Below are 20,599 nucleotides of genomic sequence, written 5' to 3'. Positions count from 1 at the left end.
TGCTGAGAGTTGGAAGGGGTGTGGGGACTGGGGTGGGAGCTTCTTTATAATCTTGTTGCTTGTAAACTGATAAAAGCCATTGAAAAACAGTACACTTTAAGCTAAGAGGTGCTGTTTTCACAAGAACACTTCAGAGTTGAATCATCCCTTGAAACTGAGTGCACTCACAGGATTTGTGAGTGCATGTTTTGTTCTCTATTCTATGACCAATCCATGGCTAAGGCTCCACCAGGGTTGAAATCCTTGGTGTTTTGGGGTGGATTCTTCTGTGTCTGTGCATGGCTTTCAGTCTTATTTTGAATATGATTGTTGCTAAGGCTACAAGAGTAAATTTTTCTACAAGAAAACTATTCCCTAGTGTGGGAAGATGTGTGAGGGAAAAGCAGTGCTATTGGCATTGATTCCCCTTGGGAACAACACGGATGTTCTGTAGGCAAGGCCATTTACTCTACACAGCTCTCTGGCCAGAAATCCAGTAGCAAATGACAGGAGCATTAGAGTGAAGAGAATTTCTATTGAAACAGCAGAAGTAGGGAAATGTTAAAAGGAGCGTGCAGTCTGGATGAAGAAGGCTATGTTTGTCCAGAAACAGAATGAACATAGCTTCCGTATGAGGATAAAGTTTGTTAGAAGCTGCACAAGTAAAATCATATTCAGGAGGTTGCTGAGGAACTTGCTTTGCCCACTTCCCTCACTCTCTGTCTCCTTACTTTGCCTACTCCCTCTGTTCCCCCCCTTCATTTTTCACTCATTTTCTTTTTCAAAACAGCACTTCTGTGTTTTATAGAAATTCCTTTGCTGAACCCAAATTCTTTCTGTCACCAGCTTTTTCTTTATGAAATTAATGATAAGCCAGTATTTCTGTTAGAGGCATGTGTTTAATAGGAGAAATGTATTCGATTAACGGTGGCACTTAAGAGGCTTGAAGGGCTAGTTTGCAGTATTGAGACAGATGAATCTGAGGATTCTGGTCACCTGGAATAGTGTCAGATTAGAATCTGCACTTGAGAGCCAAACTAACCATGGTTATCACCCAGTGCTTAAACAGAGGGAGCTTTATAGCATATAAAGGATGTAATTCTATCACAACAGGCAAGCTTTCACTGGGAACAGCAGAGCTGAACCAAGCTCTTGGTTTTGACATTTTTACAAGAATGAACCCATTTAAGATTTGTGCTTATCAGATAAACACTAGAAGAGAAAAACTATTCTGTGGATTTTCAGTAATTAAAGAGGGAATAGATTGTAGGCTTTTCATTTTACTATTTGCATAGCTGAGGAAATAGCAGACTGGAAGAAGTGGGCCTAAACCTGAGATGAAAAAGATAATAGATTAGATGGTACTTAGCCAATCAGGGTCACAGAAAATTGAACTCACAGGAAATTCAAACTTTCTGGTTGCACTTAAAAAAATAAAAATACTAATATTTTAATACTGATATTATTTGTAAGGATGCATTATATGGCAATTCATTATCACATTTCTTTAATGCCTGAGTAGACATTAAAGAAGAATTCAGAATTTTCAAGATGGAAAACTAGATGCATGGATAAAGTGATCTGTTTCTTCTCAGCAGAATATATAGTGCAGAGTACTGCAGCAGTGTTTTGCATATAGTCTGCATATAGTGTGTGGTTCAATTAGGTATGAATCTTTAGATTGGAAGTGAAGTTTAGACCTGTCAGACTAAGCAGATGAAAAACAATTATTTGTCATGTTTCGGCTCTGGTGGAATTACATCCGTCACTGATTTGCAATAGTAAATCTGGAATGGAAAGAAACATTATACTAATGTGAAAAGCAGGGGTGTGGGCTTCAGCCACATGCCATTTGTCGGAAGGCATGTAATTTTCTCATTTTTGTGTCCTATTTTTGTCTTTCCCCTATCACATAGGAAAATCCTTTTCCACTGCCTGCAATTAGGTGCCTACTACTGTCAAGTATTCCTATCCAGTTATGTGTAAGGAAACTGCACTACATGGGTGAACTAGTGTTTCTCATTCTGCCATGCATCAGTAATGTTTGAAGCAAATTGGAGTGGTCTGTCTCCTTCAGAGAAAAGATGTCTCTATTCAGTAGCTGTTTTTCTTGGGTCTAGCATCTGTCCCAGATAGGAGCAGTATCTCTATCATTACTGCTCATGCAAATGAGTTTGTTTAAGTTTGGAAAAAGATGAATAGGCTGCAGCCTTACTTTGCTCTTTCACAGGAGTAGAGAGGTGCTCCAGATGCATCTTTGTGCATTAGATCTACTTAAAAAGAGTGCTAATAAATCAATTCTCACTTTTAGTGTAGGCGTTTTACACTACAAAAGAGGAGAGAAAACCCATGCTAACACTAAGAAACTGTGATTGTAGAAATACAAACTGGTGTGGGAATTGTGGGCCTGTAGTGTACATGCAGCCGCTTTTAACACTGTATTTGGCAACTAATATTATTTCTAACTCCCAAGCACAGATCAGTGTTGTGCAGGCTAATATGGGTAAGTTATATTTTCTTCCATAACAGGAAATGACAATGTATCTTGCAAGTACTTAAGGCAATGAGCAGAGTCTACTGGAGTACTTTTAAATAATGTGACAATACATTTAGTTTGGTTTATTTTAAGACTTCATTTTTTGTAGTTCATACATACCAGTGTTTTATGCTAACAAAAGGCAGAAGAGATTTACCCACAGTTGTAAGTCAGAATTCAAAACATGATGGTTCTGTAGTAGACTTAGTTCATGACAGCTGCAAAGCAGACACTTGCTAGAATATATTTCAATTAAAAATATAAGCCTCTCTTGCTTAAGTTACACTTTTAATATAGTCAGTTATGATTGTATTTCACTATTTGTTTTGAAGGAAAGAAAAGGAATGTAATGCCACAGTAGCAAAGCAGAGCAGCGGAGTCAGTAAATCTAGATTCTTTGCTTCACTGTGCCCCTAATCCATCATTGGAAAATGGAAGTCATACAGCATATGAAAAATAATTATAAATAAAGTTACTGGGTTTTTCTTTCTTTCAGCTGGAGGCGTGTTATGCATCTCTTATGAGTCCATTGCAATAATTAACTTCAGGCTTTTCAGAATACTGATTACAAAATGATGGACATATGCATATATAGAAGTGTCAGCTTTCTAGAAAGAGTGTTGCTTATCTTAGACTATTAAATAAAAAAAATATGGGGTTATGGTAGAGTCTCAGGTCTCAGTATTATTTAAAAAGATATTCTTAAGGGGACTGAAAATCCCACATCATGTAATGATTTAGAAATCATCCCCGCTCAAAAGAGTATTCTGGACGTCTGCAGTTGGAACACGAAGTCAGACTTCCCAGTTAAGCAGTTCCAGAAAAATTGTAAGATTATATTTCACTAGATGTCCAGAGGCATCTAATGAACATTAGCATGAGTGACTGCCCTTCAGTCACTTCTGTTGGTCCACTGGTCAAGTCTCCATATATGGCCTCCAAGTTGCTGTGAACATGACCCAGTGGGAACTATCAATGACCTGGAAGACACAATTGCCTTGGCAGTAATCTTAGCAGTCAAGTACACATTGAAGCAGCCTTGTTTGCACCCTGAATAAAAAAAAAAAAATATAAAAAAAAGGGGGAATTAAGTGTCTTCTTGATGACTATTGCATATCCAGAACTTAGTCTAACTTTTATTCAGAATTAGCTGGTTGTACCCTGTAGAATTCATCACAGATAAAAGGAAGAGAGTTAAGAGATGAGTACATTATGAGTGAAATCTAGGTTGCAAGGGTACAGCATGCTTTGAAAAGCTACAGTATCACAGCAGGTTGAATTCAAAAGCAGAGTGCCCCTTAACTTTAACGAAAGCAGTATGGAACCCCCGTAGAGTAGCAGGGTTTGGATGATATCTTATTTTTCAGTCTGAAAGTGAATTAGCACAGCTGTGACAACAAATGGTACAAGCTGATATCTTAATATGTTGGGGGAAAAAAAAACCAGTTTCTAGGTGAGAAAACAGATTAGGATCAAGATACAGGTCTTTTTTAAAGTAGTTCTGGTAGGTTGTGGCTGGATCTATAATTAAACTGGCTTTGTTAGGGGAGCTCACAATGGGTGTTTTCCATTCTGTGAATGAGAATTGATTGTCTCTTCAGCTGCTCCAAAGCTTACCTCTTCGCCCTAAAACCAGGACAAATAAAGATTTATAGAACTGGATCTACAGCTAAGGCAAAAAAGTGTCACTAGCTATTTACTAAGAATTTAAATATAACTTCACAATAGCATCAGCTGTAAGCAGGAGCTGTACGTTTTGTTCAAATTCAGCCTTACCACAGCTATTAATTTTTTTTTCTTTCATAAAGAGTGGTTTTAGGCTAAGGTGCAGTCCAAAGCCGTTAGTGTGTGAAATTAGTATAATTAACTTCTAGATGTTTGTTAGGATATTGTTAGGTTGCTTGATGATGACTCCTGTGTATTTGCACCTAAGGTTTTGTGTTTAGCCTTACACATAATTATCTCTTGTTTTAAGCTAACTTTTCCAAAACCAAGTAAAAGGGGGGTGGGGGGTGGGGCATAATGGGGAGGGGAAATAAAAACAAAACCACCCCCCTCCCCTCATTCTTCTGTGACATTATCTGTTGAAGTGTAGTGGATTTTAGAGATGTTTCCTCCTTAATAGTCTGAAGGCATCTTTCTGTTCATTTATTTGATAGTCTGATGAGAAAGGCTATGTAGAATTACTAAATATAACATCTTTGCCTTGTAAGAAATAGAAAGGTGCAAATTAGTCTGAGAATTAAATAAATACAAAGTTTGAGGATTCTAGGAGAAGCAAAGAAATAACTGGAAGCTGGGGCTGATAGCTGCATATGTCTCCTTCATTAAACTGACTCCTCAAACCCAGCCAATTCAAGGAAAAGTTCGGTGAGCCATCTTCTACCATATACCTATTGTGTGCTTGTAATCTCTTGGGTTTTGGTCCTGTGAACTATTGCAGGTTTTTAATGAGATAAACACTTTTCATAAAACATGGAAATCTAATTTAGTTAATTCCATGATGTGTGAAATACAACCTTTCTGTTGTTTTGTCACCTTAGTATGTGGTAAAATTTAACACTGCCAGTTGAAACTGCAGTTTTCAGAAAAGTGCTGGTGGGGAAGAAGTTTCTCAGAATTTGTGATCACCTACTTCCTCTGTGAGCACTGAGTTTCCTAGTACAAAAAAAAGTTGATGGGAATAAATTACAGGTTGCTAGGAACATTACGTGCTTTCCTTCCTCTGCACTCTACATTCTACAGCCTACAGACTCTTGAATGAGTGCAAGACTTCTTTATAATTATTAAAGGCAGATATTTAGGTTTTGTTTGTTTTTTTGTTTTTTTTTTTTTTACTTAAAACCTTTAAGTAATGAAAGTTTGTGTGTGAGAAATTAAAGTTGTTGAGAGTGCTTGTGTAGAAAGTTTGGATCCCCTACTCCAGATAAAAGAATTGTGACATTACCTGTATTCATTTGCAAAACAATATTCTTTTTCTTTTTTTCTTAAATTCCTGTAATGGATAATTAATTCTGCTTTGTTTTATAGGATTCTAACTTTCAGTGGAATTTTTTTTCAGAATTCTGCTTTGGTCTGAGGTTCTCAGTACAGTTCAAACCTTTTGCCTGTTATTGTAGCTTGATTCTTGAAGCTTACTGCTCAATAGAAGAGTATGGGATTTTAGTGAAAAATTACCCATAATACAATGACATTTAGTTTACTGGTAAATCTGTTGTTGATCAGAAAATCTGGTAGCAAGGATCTGATTCCAGTAAATGAAATTAAATTTTTAAAACATAACTTTTCTGAGTGCCTACAACTTACCACAGTAAGAATTCCTTTTCAGATCTCTCTAGTCTGTTGACCTCTCTTCGATTCAGTGATTTTCTGTCTCAGAGGCCTGTTCCTTAGCTAAAATATCTCTTACAGGTTTTTACAGAGTTCATATAAACTGGAACACATTCAACCATTGTTTTAATGATCTCCTTTTAGGTTTCTTTAGCATCTTAGTACAAGTCTGTGAACAAGATTTTTTTTCAATTTGTAGGGTGACCTTTGGGAACACGTTATTGAATTCCTATACCAGTTTCTGCTAATAAGAGAAGAAGCTTTGTTCGTTTCTAGTGGAAACTGTAAAAACATCTTACTTTGTTGGCTCAGGCAGCATAGGCTACTGCAGAAACAGATCAGAGCTAACTTACTATTTTGACACCGAGGATTAATACATTTTTTTGTAACTAAGTCTAAGATGGATTTAACCTAACATCTGACCCCTCTTTTCTTTATATCTTGAAATTCTTGAATTTCCCTTGAAACTTTTCATGTCACTTTTTCATAGACTACATTACCCGTTTCAAAACTTCTCTTCATTATTTGCACCACTACTATTTTATTTCAGCTTTGAAAATTTTAGCAAATTGGGACAGTGATGTTGTTAACAGTGTCCTGAGGAAATCTGGATCTTGTTGAATTTAGGGAGTCTTCTGTTGATTTCAATATTCTCCTTACTTTTAGACGTCTATAAGGTTTGTATTTGGCTTTTTTTTCTTTGCCAGGCATGTTTGTGTAATTCTAAAGGTTATTGTACTGTATGTAGCTTATTTAAATTGTCTTCTAGTGAAAAGATGTTCTCTCTCAGTATTTAGATCTTTGCAGCTTCTCTTCCTCTTCTTTTATTTCTGTTTTTTCTCCCCACCAGAGCACACTACTCATTATAAACTGCCATTATCTGATTCATCATTAAATCATTGCATTGAGCAAAACTATGAAAAAAGTGTTTCTCTGTAACACTCTATTAAGCACAGTGTGAGGAAGATGGTTTACACTATCTCTGAACTAGAACCAGATTAAGGCACCTTTGGAAATCATGAAATAATTGAATGCTTTCTTGCTATCCCTGATAGTTTTGTTTTTGTTTTTTTTTTTGTTTGTTTGTGTTGTTTTTTTTTAAATAATGCTAGCTATCTTGTGATGGGAAAGACATTATACCTACAGTGGTTTTAATCATACAATCATAGAATAGTTAGGGTTGAAAAGGACCTTAAGATCATCTAGTTCCAACCTCTCTGCCATGGGCAGGGACACCTCCCATTAAACCATGCCGCCCAAGGCTCTGTCCAACCTGGCCTTGAACACTACCAGGGATGGAGCATTCACAATCTGGGCAACCCATTCCGTAAGCACCCAAACAGTAAAGAACTTCTTCCTTGTACCTAACCTGAACTTCCCCTGTTTAAGTTTGAACCTGTTACCCCTTTTCCTGTCACTACAGTCCCTAATGAAGAGTCCCCAGAGGCCATATCCTACATCTTGTGAAAGAGAATGCAAGAATATACTCCAATGAACTGGAAATTAAGGTCATTTTAGAGGAGCCTTTAAAGAGAAAGCTTTTTCACCATACTTTGGTCCAGCCAAAAGAAACAGCAGAGCATTTTCAATAACAGTCTATTACTGTATCAAGAACAAAACAAGGAACTGAGTTTAACACCCTCTGGGCAAATTTTAAATATTTTTAATTACAAGTAAACCACAATGATTAACATTGTCGTAGATGTTTATACTGTAGAGAGATTGTTAAATTGACAAGCATTTGTTAGTGACAGTGTATAAGAAACCCTCTCAAATATTAAGCTATACTGCAACAGGCTGAAAAGTTTTCTCAAAATTGTATATAAACCAACTACATGCTGGCACAAGTTGCCCAGAGAAGTTGTGAATGTTCCATCCCCGGCAGTGTTCACGGGCAGGTTGGATGGGGCCTTGAGCAACTTAGTCTAGTGGCTGGGTGATTGGAACTGGATGAGCTTTAAGGTCTCTTTCAAACCATTCTATAATTCTATTCTGATAAAATTTCATGTAAATCAGCAATAGCTTAATTAAAGGTAAATAAACCAATTAAAATGCAAGTAATGTCACTGTACTATTTGATAGTTAAAAGCCAATGTTTCAGTTTGTTTGTTGTGCAGCAGTGTATATGAAACATGAGAAAAATATTACAAAAATACTCTATATTTTTGGAATTTACTACTTACTGGAATTCTTTTTGCTTTTAATTTGATTTTAGGACAGTGGAATGCTACAAGTCTGACTCAGATCCCCAGTCTTTAAGCTAGTATTAATCTGAGATAATAAATCAGCTTTATATGAGCAATTATTTTAGAATTTAAATGGATCATTTCAATTTTTTATTGCATTTTTCTGATACATAATGCAAAATATGCAACGACTTTGTAAGGTTTTTTTATATCCATTTCAAAGATAAATATCATGTATTTCCGAGTATATTATTGTGTAAATATTTGCATCCATGGATGTATGTTTTCATCAGTATATATGCTTAAAAAATTATAGGTATTATTATTTTTAAGTAGAAAGATTTTACGGTTTCAGTGTTTCAACAGATGTATTTGAAAAAGAGATATATTTATATATCTTGAATAGATATATCTTGACAAAGAGGAGTGAAGTACATATTAGAAAATGCTCTCCTCCTTTCAAAGACAAGCTTGTGATGGTATAGTGGCCCTTTGGATATTTGTTACTATAAGTACAGCTTACTTTATATAGGCATCCCTGTTCTCTTCAATGCCTGCTCACTGAGGAGGTAATCTTCTGACACTAGTCTTCTAATAAAAAAAAAAAAAAAGACCTATATTCCCACAAATTCTTTTGCACAATGAAGGTGTGATGCAGATTGCCTCAACATTGCATCTGAATAATGTAATGCCAGTGGTGGAAATTTCTGTTGCTTAAAGCAGTAACAAAAATGTTCAAATCCTAAAAAATGTACCAATAACAGAATGCTGGGTTGTTTGTTTTTTTTTGTTTTGCTTTTTTTTTTTTTTTGTATAGAGTCACTAGAAACACCTGAAGGATCAGCATTACTTGCTGAATTCCAAAAATGGTATGTAAGGGTGGAGAAGGTCTAACATATGAACAAATTAATTTAAAATATAAAGAAAGTTGTTACCATTTAAAATAGTATTTCTTTGATTTGGCTATGGCTAAGAGATTTCTGAAACTGAATGAGAATCTATGCTTGCAAGCCAATTTGGGTGAAAGTGACAGTAAAATGACCGCATTTGTGGTTTTAGGAAGAATCAGCCATAGTACAGAACATGAACAACTGACTTCAGAAAAGCATAGTTTAATGAACTCAGGGGGCTAGTAGAAATGGTCTCCTGGGAAGATCATACAAAGGATAAATGGGTGAAGGAGAGCTAGCAGTTACTGGAAGAGATGACATGTTATAATAAGTGTCACAAACTATCAGAATACGGAGGAAAGACAGGAAGTATATTCAGAAATATGGATGCATCATGGTACACAAATAAGGAATATGAAGGCTTTGGTGAAAAAGTTTTGAAGGTCTTAGAATAATACGTTAGAATAATAAAATGATAAAGGATAGTGTTGATTCATTGCTTAGAAAGAAAGAATTACAAGGTACAGAAAAATCATCCCCTTCAGTTGTGTAGTCATGTATTTAACAAAACAACATTACCATGTAGGTACAAACAGAATTGGGAACGAACAATTTGAAGAATGCTAATTTAACATGATGTATTCATATTGACAGGATCCAATTAAATTTGCTCTTAAGTACTTAGAAAACCTAGCCAGCTCAATCCCTGAACTATTTGCAAATATAGTACCTAACTTGAAAAAAGGAAAATCAGACTGTTCTAGAATTATAGATGCATCAATATTTTTTCAGCATCTGGAAAGTTACTGGAACAAATTGTTAAGCATTCAGTGTGTAGGTACAGAGAACATAATAAAGTAATAAAAACAACTAGTATGTTTTTGTCATCAACCTACTCTAATTACTTTCTTTGATGGGGTTTCTGAGTTAATCAGATGTGGGAACAGATAGGATTAATTTTTACTTCAGGCAAGGTTTCTAACAGAGTCCTATAAAGAAATCCATAAATAAATTAGGACAATATGATCTAGATGAAATTAAGACAAGGTGCAAAACTAGTTGGAAACAATACTTAATGCTGATACTTAAAGAGGGGTTATCAATATCCAACCATCAAGGAGGATTTTGTTCAATATTTTCATAAATGATTTGGTAACAGACTAGCAAGTATACTTTGTATAATTTATGGATGAAATATGAGAGTTTGGAAGCATTTTGAACCATAGGAAGGAGCATTATCTTAGAAATGTTGAGATGTTTTATATCACTGTTCTGAAAGTCACTAATAATAAAGTGTAAAATGTTTAGGGGGAAGAGTGAGTTGCAATGTCAAAATTCTGAATTTGCCCACATGTCTATGAATTTTAAATTTCTATTTAGTTTAATGCGAATTTTAAATTTGGTCTTTGTATCTGGTGAACTGGACAGATTACCTCAAATATGATGCCTTCCTAATTAATGAGCTATTCCAAATAGGTTTACATGTAGAAAGTCAGGGAACAGAACTTCTGAATCAGCTCAGAGTGAGTCACTTGCCAGACTGTTGCTACTTATTACTCCAGATATAATCTCTCTACGATTTTGCATGAATACTTTTCTGTCTTGTGAATGCTTCAGAATCTGGACACACCAGTCTCTCTGATGTGGACTGAGAATACCATCTATCCAGGCTTCAGTCTCATTTATTTTGAGGCTGTTTGATGGAAATGACAACCACTGTATCTGAACATATCACATTAGAGCTAGCTGGTATCACAGATTTTGTCCTGTAGGCAGTTCCAGTATTTTGACATTTCTTTTCTCTCTGATTTACTAGATTAGATCTTGTCTATCACTTTAGTTTCATTTAGGTAAGACTGCAGTGCCTCATGGAAGCTGTAGCTCAGGCAAGCTAATAGTTATTTCACCACTATCTTGCATGACTTTTGTACCAGATCAATTATATAAACTTTGATAGAGTTCTTCCTGATTTGTGCTTGTATAAGCAAGAGAGCCGTAAGCGGATTGTTTCAGACTGACTGTGTGATTCAGTAAGAAAACAGGGCCTTATTTCGTAATTTGAAAGGTTTGTTTTCTCTCACTTTAACTTAAAAGCTGAGAGGCTTTATATGAAAGAAAAGATGGACAGGTTTTATTTTCATTAATGATTAAATTAATTTCTGTGAATACTCCCATTAGGAAGAATTCTTTGGTTTTCCACGGTTGAAATGGTTATGTAAAACAGTTGTTTATTTTGGGTTTGTAGGTTTGTTTTTTTTTATTATTTCTGGCAAAACAGTCACATTTTCCCTTAATATATTACAGTGTTGTAACAGTTTACTTATTCTGAAAAATAAGTAGTAGACCACCATGTCATATTGGTTTTTCAATGGAAGTTTACTAAAGCTATAGGGTTCCTTGAAAGCACTTAAGTATTTGCAGTTTTGTGGATAATGAAAGCAACCTCATACAGAACTTCTGGCCATTTAAACAACAGCAGCAACCATATTGCTTCATCCATTGCAACGTTTTTGTCTCTGGTCCAGCAAATGAGAAGTACAGTTTGCATTATTCATTTATCATCGATTAGTTTTGCATTTCACGTAGCTATATTTTTACATGGCTGATGTCCAGTAGGTAAATGGTTGGAATTTCTAAATCAGTCTTATGCTTGATTTACTCTAAGGCAAAACCTACACAGACACTCTTAGTTTTATATGTGTTTTTATGGATCTTATTTGCAGATTTTCTCCTTTTACGTGGAAGTGACAATCTAATATTTACCTTTTACTTCAGGACTCAGCAAGAATAAATTATTCTGCTTTTATTTCCTTTCATTTCCTTTCCTTTTCTCAGAATAACACGGGCAGAAAAAGCTAAGAAACTGACTCCTAGGAGGGGGTACCAGAGAAAATACCTGTGTAGAGGAAAATCTATGTAAGCTTGCGTCCTTGTCCTAAGATAACTGAAATGTTTCTGTTGGTGGGGAAGTGAGGAATATCACTATCATGGCATTCATAGGCCTTGCAAGCACTGAGCTGAAATAGGAGCATCTTATCCAGCAGGCCTTCCTTCCTTTCTGTCCCAGATAGCTCTTCAGTCATTTAGAATTGTGTCCCTCTAGCATAGCTAGATTTTGACTTGTCAGTCTACTTCTAGTAGTAAAAGTCAAGCAGCACTAATGCCAGTCTCTCTGTGGCAGAGCTGCATCTGTGTGGCTTTTATCTTTAACTTTATAATTCGTCAGGGCTTTGTCCCTGTTACTCAGTCTAATTACATATTTTAAGCGCTATAAAACTTTTGGTAGTACCTTATATAACATATGAAAAAAAAAAAAAATTACAGCATTGGTAGTTTATACTTTTTCATGAAGCAGGATGATGTTTCAATTTATTTGTTTGAATTTGTCATAAAGTAAAATTTTATTAGAGAAAGCTTTGTTTTTGTGGTTTTTTTTGACGAGGCCTTGGGTGATATGATTTAGCGTAAGGTGTCCCTGCCCACGGCAGGGGGGTTGGAACTATTTGATCTTAAGGTCCTTTCCAACCCTAATGATTCTATGATTCTATACTGCAACCTATAATAAAGCAGACATACAGTTGATTAAATAATTTACTACTTCACCTTTTTCTTCCCTTTATTGAATCTAGCCCACCTCAATTGGACAAACAGTGCTCTTTGAAGTTTTTCTTTTGTGTCAGCTTGAATGTGTGGCAACAACAAAAAAATACAGTTGATACATAATGAGGTTTGAAGCTTATAATGGACCATTCTTACAACAGTAATTAACTGCAGCATTAAAAAAAACCACAAAACAGTATAAAGCTTGGTGTTTCTTTCTCCAGTACTTTGATGTAAGTTTTGCAGCATGGAGGACCAGCTTCTTCCCTCCATTGCTCCCACATATGCAAGAAAGAATTCCACCAAAGCCATAAGGGTTAATGAGAGGATGATCAAGTCTCATATTTACCCAAGGTCTGGGAGGAGGTGGAAAAGGGATATTGAATATGCTAATTTTACAATGAGTAACTGAAAAAATAATGAAATTTTAATTTTGTAAGTCTTCCCTTAAAATCCTAGGATGTTAAGGCCTTCTTTACTTTGATATTCCTGGTAAACCAGATTGTGCCTATTATAATAAGTAAAAGAGAATCACAGAAGGGGTTTGGGTTTAGTCAGAGCTAGCATGACCTCTTACCTTGTGCAAAGAAATAAAGAGACTTCAGAGACTATAGTGATATGACAAGGGGTAATGTGCTCAAACTTAAACAGGGGAGGTTTATGTTATATGTAAGGAAGAAATTCTTTACTGTGAGGGTGGTGAGGCACAGAGACAGGCTGCTCAAGGGAGTTGTAAATGCTTCATCCCTGGCAGTGTTCCAGGCCAGGTTGGACAGGGCTTTGAGCAACCTGGACTAGTGGAGGGTGTCTCTGCCTATGGCAGGGGGTTTGGAACTAGATGTTCGTAAGGTCCATTTCAACCTAAACCATTCTAAGATTCTATGATTTTAGACAAAGGTGACAAAGGTGATCAGTAACTGAGAGAACAGAAATGTAATCAACTTTCTGTTATAATTTATTTGGTCTGTATGTAGATAATGCTGTGGATTCAGGCAGCACAATGAACTCTACACTGGCTTTCTTGCATGTGACATTGCTCAAAAATCCAAAAGCCATTTGGGGATGGTTATGCTGCTTTCTGATTTGAGCTGACTCTGCATTCAGGTGTCATTAATGAGCTTTTCAGACCAAAAAGAGAGACACAAAGTGCCGGGAATGGGATAAGGAGAGAGAAGAGGGAGTAGTGAACAGTGTAAAAAGCAAGAATATGGATCAAACGCAAAAAGTGATACAGAATACTTGAAGGCTGGAAGGCATCTTTGGAGATGATCTAGTCCAACCCCCTTGATCAATGAAGGATGAGCAGGTTGCTCAGGGCTATGTCCAGCTGGCTTTTTAATGTCTCTAAGGATGGAGACTCCAAGACCTCTGTGGGCAGCCTCTTCCATTGCTTGCCCACCCTCTCAGGCAGAACAATTTTTCTTACATATAAAGAGAATTTCCTTTATGTCAACTTATGTCAATTTGTACCCATTGCCTCTTGTCCTGTCTCTGGGAACCATTGACAAGAGTCTGCTCTTGTTTTCTTATTCCTACTCATAAGTTATTGTCACATTGATGGGAACATCCCTAATCCTTTTTTTCTCCAGGCTGAACAATCTGGGCTCTCTCAGCCTCTTTTCATATGCAGGTGCTTCATTCCCTTAATCATCTTTGTGGACCTTTGCTGGACTTGCTGCCATGTTTCTATGCTTCTCTTGTACTGGGAAGTCCAGAACTAGACACAGTAATCCATAACATGATAGGAAATGTATTCACTATGTGGAAGTAGGAATCCCCCAAAAAAGGGTCAGCAGCAGAAGCAGGGCAACTATACCTGAGTGAGGAACAGCCTGGACTAGTGATGCTCTGTATCCACATGGTCCTAAGCAGACCCGGTGCAGGTATTTTTGCACCTTCAGCAGAAGTTTTGTGGGAAAAGGATTTTTTTTTTAACACTTCCTCCACCAGACAAAAAAAAAAAAAAAGAGGTACAGAGGAAATGGCAGGAGTAGACAAGAAGGAACACTCTACAGTATGGGCTTGTCTTTTTTGCTTCACCCAGGAATGGTTTGCACACATTTATATGAATGCATGTGGAGATTGTGAAAGGAGGAGGAATAAGCATAATGGGGAAATGTCTCCAAAATATTCTGTATTTGGTGTCTCTCATGTGAGCTAAGAAAAGGTGCAGTATGAGTTGAGCTGAGTCCAAAACATCTGTGCTTATACTGACATAATGCTGAGCTTGATCTGGTGTATTTTGTATCTCAGGAGGGCTTTCTAAATTCAGGCTTAGCTCTGTGTAAATTAGGTACATGTTGGCTAGCTCATAGGGTGGGCAGAATGAACTCAGCATCTCCTGTAACACACTGTGTGAACTCAACGGGCCATTGCCAGAAAGTCTATAATCTGCTATAGGTGTTGGCTTAGAAAAGAAGGGAAGCAGACTGGGGTAAAGCCCAAGTGGGAGAGTGAGCAGGTACTGCACTCAAACTGTACTTTGAAATTGCAAGGAAGGTAGTAAAAGAGGAGAAAAAGTAAAATTTTCTTGGAGTTTGTAGGGAGGTACAGTGGGGTAAGCAGGAATAATTCAGGACCATGTAAAATCTGAGCAAAGATCTCTAAATGTAAGTCTAAAAAGGCAGAGAAGGCAGGTGGATGACAGCAGGGAAAGCCTTAGGAAGAGTATCAATCAAGTTTTCAGAGACAAGTGGGCAAATAAATGGAAGCAAACTATACAATCACATAAAAGAATGTAAAATACATGCTTTTGAAAAAGGAAGACTGTTTAAATAGCTGGTTTATGAAGGTATATCTGAATCTTCTAAACTCAAAATGTATTGCAATTTATTTAATTCACAAAGAAGCTGTAGTGAAGTACAGTTGATATCAACTCTCTCGCTATTCCTGCTTCTTTATAATCAAAGGGCAAAGATATGAAGTTGTTGAAGATTTTTCCAGCTTCAGTTTCTTCCTTTACAGTATAATCACCACACAGCTGTTTTAGAGCATACTTCAGGTTGATCATATGAATTTAGTTTTGCTGATGGCTGCCTGCATGTTTTTGTTTGAGAAAGCTTACGCATGTCAATCCATAATAGCACCTATTTTCATTTTAGGTCAGTGTGCTTATGATGGCAAACATCTATAAATGGTACCACCAGGTGCAGGCATGAGAAAGCAAGTAAAATCAACTCTTACCACAATATAACTTCAGGTTTTCCCCTTGGCAGCAGTGGTTCTCTTCTGCAAGATACAAACCCTATGCTTCCAAATAAGTCATTATATTCCTGAAAAAGAAAAGGCATTATACAGTAGCATTAGTGTCTGTGAGGCTTTTGGTCTTTTGTAGTGGAAGTCAACAATCTGTTACATGTTACATGGTGGGGACTTGAAGTTGTGGTGTGCTGTGGATGATCTTTCGAACCCCATGTGTGGGTAAGTGTACCAGGTTACAGATCTGAGACAGATCTGTACCAGAGACAGATCTGAGTATAAAATATAGTTCTGGCTTTGATGCTGCTTTAGGATAAGCAACAGGTAGCTCAGGTTTATATGTCTCCTTAGAGTGGAAACATTCAAGTGCATATTTGTTCTGTAAACTCCACAATGCTACCATCAGCCTCTAGATGCCAATTGACAGCTACTGGTAGATTTTGAAATTATGATGGCTTTTTTTCTTTGGGTCCAAAAAGCCTTAAGGTTTTTGGGTTTGCTTGGGAGTTTGTTTTTTTGTTTTCTCCTTCAGATGGAGAAAAAACGTTAGATGAAATTATTTGAGAATTATTTATATATATGAGTAGCTATAAAGAAACAACTATCAGTAAGGCAAGCACCTTCAACTGTATATGGCGTACCTGTCCTACACAGTATAGCTGAGAAAATAAGAATCAAAATCACTTGCACACCTCATAAGTATACTGCAGAGTGTTTTCTATAGGCATATACTGGAACCTGTTTAAACCCAATTTAAATTTTTGAATTTAGAAATACCTTTTGTTGTGCTTATCTAAACTTAAATGCATACTAGTTTATTATTCTTGTCTTTTGTCTTTTCCATCATACTCATATCCCATTTTTTTCTTTCCTTTCCTTCCTCTGTACTCATTTCTAAAGTTTTCCCAGATACCTGGCATTTCATGATGTACAGCAGATGATTCTGGGTATTAACTATCTCCTGTATGAGGTGTGATGGCTTGCTTTGTTTTACTCTTTAATACATTATGTTTTGACCATGGAAGTCACCTGCCACGAGCCAGTTTATCCCAGAGATCAGTGAGCTTGCATCCAGGTGGCTGGATGAACTGTGAATGTCACATGGTCAGATGCTCTGAGAAGGATTCTTAAAAAGGTGAGGTAATAATGCAGCCTATATGAAGACGCATAGAAAAATTTGAGTCAAGTTTATTATGAAATTAGGTATAATTCTAATTGGTTAGAATTGCATCCTTAACTGAGGTTAACTTTTTTTTTTTTTAATATTCCTTCACAAGTATCAGCAACATTTCCCTCTGTGGGATGTGCAGTTTCTCTGATTTACATATTCTCATATCTTAGAGGTGTCAGTTTTCTTAGACACTTCAGCTGTATCAGTTCTGCTTTGCTTTTGCTTGAAAAAATACTGGTGTATTGGCTGGGCTGTATTTTAAAATGCTAGTCTGGCTTCGTGTTCTTTTCAGAGCTGGGCTTTTTAATTGTAACTACAACATACGGCTACATGTTATGTTTCAAAAGCAGTAGCAGAATGCTACATTATTTTATACTCACTTTTATCAAAAGATTAAGAGAGAGAGCCTTACAGTCGAAATTCAAATCTCATCTGCCCTGTTGTGTTTCTGGACCTTTTTTGTCTCCATCTCTACTAAGGACGATATCAAAGTATCTGGAACTAGACCAGAAACTGATCTGCTTTGACAGTTGTACCATCTGGAAACTTTTATCTTTCATAAGTGAAAGATGTAAATTTTTCTTTCTTTTTTTTTTTTTTTTTTTCAAATAAGAGATATTCAGAGTCACAGCTGTGGCCAAGTAGTGCTTGGCACATCTTAAGTGCAAACATTACTTCAAGCCAGCCTGGTTTCTCATAAAGACAGTCTCTGAGCAGAGGTGAAGACTGCAAGCTTTGACTTGCACTGCTTGCCTGTGATCCCAGAGGACTTTTAGGACAACAGTGGTTTCGTTTTCTTTTGCCTGGCTTTTCTGCCTGATGTATGGTTTTTAGCTGGGGCTCAGGAAGCTTGGTGGAAGTTGTCAGGATTGGAAGGTAGGGTGCATTTCATGCTCTTAAAAATGTGAGTCCCTTCTTATCCTGATGGTTTGGAGAGCACTGAACTTAAATAGCAATTTGCATTGCTTACAGTAGTTATCACTGCACAATAGTTGGGGGGCAGCACTGCAATGCAGGTGTCCTAGCTGGACTCCTTCATAGCTTGTATGGAGCTTCACCACTTCCAGCAATGGGCTGACACTGTTGCCATTTTGGGGCTTCCTAGACAAAGATGCAGAGTCCGGTTTAGAAAGGGTGCTTCATGGAAATCACCTCTCTACAAACTAAGCACACTGATGATTGTAACCTTAAGCTATTTATACATTTTGACAAACAAATCACTGTTCATTGGTTCAGAGTTACATAATTTGTTCCTTAGCTAGTATTCCACCCCTTATTGTCTAAAAGGGCCTCTTCCCTCTCATGGTAAACAGATACTCAGTCTTTCTCTCCTTTTCAGTCAGTGGTCCTGCTGCCCTCTGCCAGAATTATCTTTTACTTAATTACTAATTGCTGCCCATTTTCTTCTGGGTAGTCATCTAAGGGTTAGGGCCTGATGTTCCTCTTTACCAGTTCTAGCTCATCACTCAGAGAAGCAGGATGGATGCTCTTTGTTTAGAGAAGTCTTTGTATGTTATCTCACTTGTCTAGATTAGCATCGTTATCAGTTCTGAACTACTAATTGGATTACCATTGTTTCTCTGGATGCTGCAAGCATCACCAATTCTGAATTGATCTTGGATATAGCAGAGCAGTGTGCTAGCTATTGTTCTAGTCCAAAACAAGGATTACCAAACTGTGTCAACCTTTTTACACAATTCATATATCATTTTAAAGCAGCTTGCAAAATAAAGTATTAAAACAAAAATATGACATAGAGTCATAGTATTGTTAGGGTTGGAAAGGACGATAAGATCATCTAGTTCTAATCCCCCTGCCACAAGCAGGGACACCTTCCACTAGACCAGGTTGCTCAAGGCCCCTTCCAGCCTGGCCTTGAACACTGCCAGGGATGTATACCAGATTCAGAACTTCTTTGGGCAGCCTGTTCCAGTGCCTGACAACTCTCACAGTGAGGAATGTCTTTCTTATATCCAACCCCAATCTTCCCTGTTTAAATTTGAACCCTTTACCCTTGGTCCTGCGCTACAGTCTCTGATGAAGAGTCCCTCTCCAGCATCATTATAGCTTGCCTTCAGATACTGGAAGGCTGCTATGAGGTCTCCACGCAGCCTTCTCTTCTCCAGGCTGAACAGCCCCAATTTTACTACATCTTGAGCCTTTATTCACAGAATGATAGCTGTTAGGTGGCCAGTAAATGGCCCCTCTTGCCCCTGGGCAGTTTGGTTACCACCATTGCCATTCAGAAGAGGTGGGACAGGATACTAAGTATGCATCTGACAGCACTGACTGCGGGAGTGGCTGCTCATTATAGAGAGGCACCCCTGTGGAAAAAATTACATATTAGGAAATGTCACAATCAAGGCGGGCTAGCCAGAGCTATGAGGAGTTTCCATGTGTTTTGCCAGTAAGTGCCTTGGTTTCGTGTACTTGGTTTTGGTTAAAGAAGCCTACAGCACACTTGATGAAGTAAAATACACTAACAATTTAAACTAAGGTCAGCCTATAGTGATTTCCCTCTCCCTGCCACTTCACTGGGACTTACAGGTAATAAACCAACATATGTGAAGAGTGAAGTCACTGTCCATGTTGTGTCCACATCACAATCCACAATTTGTTCAGAGCAATCATTTTGAAGAATTCTTTAAAATGAAATTAAAACCAGTATTGGAATTTGAGATGGCTTTCAAAGATGATGTTCATTAGGTAGTACTACAGCTGCTTAGAGTCGTGATAACTTTTAAATATTTCTCGTAATATTTGACTCACCTAACCACTGCATACATATTCTTAATTGTATCATAGGTCTGAGCATCTTCTTCACACTCCACTTTTATTTCATATTTGTGCTTCTGCCTGTCAGCTGCTACATCAGTCTAGTCCAGGGGATTATCTAGTCAGGATGCTAAATATGGCTATTACTTAGTTGTTCTTTTAGTGCTAATAAAATGAAAAGGAAAAACAACTAAACATGAACGAAACAATTACAGCAAGTAGTACTTACGGAAGATATAATCTGCTTATGGCAAGTTACGTTGGTAGTAGAAAGATAGCATGAACTATTTGAAGAAATAAGTGTATTCTTGAATTCAGTGTCTGTTACTTGAATGTTCCATCCTGCCAAAGAAATAATTATAATTATATGTAAATTATTATTGTATATTATTTCATCAGTGGAAAGTAATCAAAGAGTTGAGGCCACATTTCATACTGTTTTGTAGACTTCTGTTAAAGCTACTGCACCATAGAGATGAAGCAGTGCTTGATACTGATTGAAATCAGTCAGTCTAGGTTGGCACACCCTAAGCTATCATTGTGGCTTTCTATACTGTTACTCCTACTGTTTTTTCTACATTATTTGCACTAATTCTGAACAATGTTCATTACATCCATACATACTTTCATGTACTGTTTCTACTTGCATTTTTCCTAGTTACCTATGTAGCTACAAAGCTGGCACCACCAAAAAGTAACACTAAGCTTCCTTCAAGACTTAAATGTTGCCTGATTACTATAGCTTTTTTTTTTCTGATGTGTGCATGGAAAAAGTTGACTTCTGAGCAAAGTGCAGTGTAAGTAATTCTATCTTGCTGTCACATTTTGAAGAGCCATACAGAAGGTCAAAGTGTTCCTGCAGAGCAGAAGCACTGAAAGGTGCTGAAGGGCATTGACTGAATAGGCAGATTCAAGTAACTCATGAAGGAATAAA

The 20,599-nt window shown here is 37.0% G+C and overlaps 1 protein-coding gene across 2 annotated transcripts in view; it reads left to right on the top strand.

Annotated features, from left to right (window-relative positions):
• MMP16 (matrix metallopeptidase 16) overlaps positions 1-20,599 on the top strand; it is a 199,296-nt gene that overhangs the window by 59,151 nt on the left and 119,546 nt on the right. The gene's annotated exons all lie outside the window — the stretch shown is intronic.

This window comes from Pezoporus occidentalis, unplaced genomic scaffold (genome assembly GCF_034315485.1).
Source record: "Pezoporus occidentalis ecotype Australia unplaced genomic scaffold, CSIRO_AGI_Poc_V1 ctg69, whole genome shotgun sequence".
In the NCBI taxonomy this organism is placed as follows: Eukaryota; Metazoa; Chordata; class Aves; order Psittaciformes; family Psittacidae; genus Pezoporus; species Pezoporus occidentalis.
The sequence above is the reverse complement of the archived record's forward strand: the minus strand, read 5'-3'. Positions and strand labels throughout refer to the sequence as shown.